Here is a 4385-nt window from a genome sequence, read left to right on the forward strand (position 1 = left end):
CATCTGTGTCTGGAGGAAAAATGGATAATAGTAAATGTCACATAAAACTGTGTTGTGCTTGCCTCTGTGATAACATGGCATGCATCCCCCTCAGCATGGCAGATTTGGTATTACATTCACCATAGTGACTTTCAGAGGATGTAGTGCGAGTTCCCTCAAGAGGGAATGTCTCTGGTTACGCATGTAACCATGGTTCCCTGAGAGGGAATATGACACTGCATCCCCTTGCCATGCCTCTGGGACACCTGCTTCACCTTCAGATGGAGAAGTGGATATTGTGCTCTCCTGGCCCCCTTAGCTGTGTTCCCTCATAGGGACTTCTAGAGGACGCAGTGTCTCGTTGGGATACTGGGATTGTCACTCTAGCCTTTTTAGGGCAAGGTTTACCAAATTCATATTTGTGTAACCAAAAGATGATATAGAGATATTTTTGTTAATTTACTTAGAATGTTAATAAATATTACTAAACAGTCATTAAATATATGTGTTGACTTGGGCTAATTTAAGCCTTTTCATAAAGCACGCGTAAGATTTATTATTAATAAAATATTACTGTGGTATTACTGAAGAAACAATACTGTTGTATTTTTTTTTCAATTTTTTTTATTTGTGTTAATTTGTTTTCCATTTTTTTACAATTTTTTAGTGGGTTGGTTTGTCAGGGTGTGTTAAGGGTGGGATAAGCTAACTTTAGTTAGAGCAGTGGCCAAAAATGATGTCTGGCTTAGGAAAATGGACATTGTCGCCCTTTATTCAAATATTTTATTATTAAGAATTTTTTTTTACACATATTGCGTAGTTGTGCTTTCATCAAAAACAAGGGAGAACCAATTAAATATTAATAACTTATTATATTATTGTATTTAATGTATGCTTAATTTCCTGTGAGCCTTTTGGTTTTCTGTGTATTTCTTGTAGGATCATCCAAAGCAAATATTGAGAAATATCCTCATTGGACATCACTTTTGGCCACAACTGCATATAAGAAATGGATGTAGTATTACAAAAATGAAAAGCATTGCCTTCATTGCTGTTGGTTGAGATTTTTCTGCTGTCCATGATGCATTTGTTAACAAAAACACGCGCCCTACGGATGTAGATGTACCAGTTAGGCACAAAATAAACTCCACGGCTAGTTAGAAGACTCCAGTGTCCACTTGCTCACCATCAACATTTTAATTATATAATTATATTTCTATTCTAATACACTGTTGAAATATAAACATTTAAACGATGGCTGTCATATCTTGTTTTCAGATTTATTAAAAAATACTGTACAATATGAGACATCACTAACAAGTTAAATAAATATAATGAATAGCGCATTTAATAAAATGCTTTTATTTGTTTCAAACTCATTTTCTATTGCAGAACACAATCTGGATAATGTTTCTGTTTCCAGAATCCAACCCAGATGATGCATCAACAAATTTAAACCTCATTGGTTCTTGCGTATCACAAGATGAACATAGCTGATTTGGGTCCTGTGTACATGAACTGATCAAAGATTTAAGTGTGAATATTGACCCCATTGACTTTGTCCTGTGTACATGAACTGACCCCATTGACTTTCATTGTGTGTGTCAACAACATGAATGGCATGCGTATTGACTTTCAATGTGTTGAAACAACATGAGAGTAAGTAAATTGTGAATCTTTATATTTTTCATTTTTTTTTGTGGTTTGTGTTGACAGCTGATACAGTGTTGTGGTTTTTATGTTCATCTATACACAGCACACATATACATTTCTGATCAGTGCGACAGAAAAAACCTCAAGGAGCTTTGGTCATGTTTCTTGGCAGATCATCGTCCTGCAGTCGTCCAGTGGCTTCTGTCACATTGTGTGGCTTACGTGAATGAAACTCCTCATGATGATCAAAATGAGTTTGACAGTATGATTCCTGACAATTCAGACAGGACTTGACGGCTTCGTCCTTTTCTTCCAGTACAAACGTCACACGGACGATCCGCAGCAGCGCACATCAGCACAAGTTCCATCTCCAGCGGACAGCGTCACAGTCAGCAGGAAGTTTAGTCTTCTTCAGTTTTACCACCATTTCAGCCAGAATAGTGTTTTTAGCTAAAGCAGGTCTTGGACTGAAGGTCTGTCTGCACTGAGGACAGCTGTAGACTTTCTTCCGATCCTCCTGATTCCAGTGATCTGTAATGCAGCTCTTACAGTAACTGTGTCCACAGGAAGTGGTCACTGGATCCTTCAGGAGATCCAGACACACTGGACACATGAACTCATTTTGATCCACTGAAATTCTGGCTTCTGCCATTTTACTGCTTGAATACAGAGACACAAACACACAACCGCTCGACTACGCTTCAGTTTCACTTTCCCTGAACTGGAGATAACTGTTTCCTGCTTCTGTGTTTGTGTGACGTATGTAAAACAGGACAACCACTAGATGTCAGTCTCACACAGGCACCAAGAAAAAAATTACAGAGAAGCAAGAAAGTGCCTATAAAAATGCAATAATATTGTATCATAATTACTACATTTGTACTGAAAACTGTTCAGATTAACAGTTTCTTAATATTTTAGGAATGTTTTCACTTTGTTTATGATTAAATATTATATCTGGATCCTTTTTTGTCAAAAGCCCAGAATCATTCAAGTTTATAAAATATTTTAAAATTTGTAGCTGACGTGAAACTGACGTTTCGACCCAGTGTCGAGATCCTGAAGCATAGGTGTTTCAAAACACTGCTCCAAAGTGTGATTCAAAACAACCACGTCACGTGACAACGGCTAAATAAAGCTTCTGTTCGGTTCTGAAGTGTTTCAACCGACAGGCGGCAAAATAAAAATCTCACAATGTAACAAATGACACGTTGTGGCTTGATTTCTTTTATTAATGTTTACTTCTTATGACCCGAATAACCTAATTATTCACGATGAGGAGCTTAAATGTAACAAAACCAAGCTGATGTAGTTGTCAGACACGTTAAAACTCAACACATTATTAAAAAAAAACAAACAAAAAAAACTATTTGCTCTTACAATGGTGGGGACACACTTTATTGTTTGACATACACATGTAGGTTATCATATGTAAATCATTGTCAAGGCAGAGCAACACGTGCAAGTGACCACTAGGTATCACAGTGAAGACGGGTGTCTGATTGTTTCAAGGCCTCGACACAATTCGGTACATCAGCTTCAACTATTTCACTGATTCATGAAGCTTTGCTCTGCCTATAACTACTTCTTGTTACTTTCAATTAACAGTGATAAAAAATGTTGCACTAACACTCCACAAACCCAAATAGTCCATGAAGAGCCAAGCTGACCCCCTGTTACCTGCACAATGGTTCCTCTTAAAGGGGTGTCAAATACAGCCGTGAAACTCTTTAGTCTGTAAAACCATGAGATCAAGAAAAGTTTATTTATATAGCACATATTCTACACACTGGTAATTCAAAGTGCTTTACATAAAAATAAAAAAAAAGTAAAATAATCATGAAAAAAATAATCACAAAAATAAAACAAGGAATTTAAATACTTCTAAAATGATTTAAAAAATTGACTTAAAAAGAATTTAAGAAAGTTAAAAATAGAAAATGATTTTACATAAAATACAGTGCAATCATTTCGGGTTGCAACCAGAGGTCGTAGAACAATATCAAATCCATTTATCATCAAGTCTTTAAAATGAAACGGAGCAACAGTATGGATGTTCATCAAAACATTTGGTGGAAGATTCCATAAAATAAAAGTTTCTAATCAATGCCATATTTTTGCTCCCAAGGGATTGGCTGTCTCAAAGTCATCATAGTACAGTTGAAGCAGGAATGCATGCTTGTCTTGTGAAAAAAAAAGAAGAACACATGGTGATCACATTGTGCATCATATTTATTTCCTAGAGATCCATGTGAATGTAGCGTAGTGGTGGAGGGATCAATTCTTAAAACTATCAATACCAAACCCTTACACAGTGTCTACACCGGACAAGAGCGGCGCAACAAAGTCATTTTGAACTCATTATAATCAGTGATGCTGTATACTATGAAGGCTGAGGCTTACCTGTAGCAGGTATGTTAGCAGGAGGGTGATTATCAAAAGCAAACCACACACACACACTTCTAGTGGGGTGTAAGCAGTTAAAGCAACAATTCAAACTCCGTGCTCGGAATACCACCACTATGAGGCAAGAAGGCTCATCAAAAAAAACTGAAGAAATTGCAGATTGGTCAGTGTCAACGTGAAACAAAAGACAATAAAAAACCTTAGCAAACTAAGGAAGAGAACAGAACATGATATACAAATTAATTCATACAATGAGAAACAAAATCACTAAATATACAACAGGGGAAATGAAACCAATACAAAAACAATTTAACACACTTACACGATGCCATTAGCAACATGACTGA

The sequence above is a fragment of the Cyprinus carpio genome, chromosome A4, assembly GCF_018340385.1.
Source record: "Cyprinus carpio isolate SPL01 chromosome A4, ASM1834038v1, whole genome shotgun sequence".
NCBI lineage: Eukaryota > Metazoa > Chordata > Actinopteri > Cypriniformes > Cyprinidae > Cyprinus > Cyprinus carpio.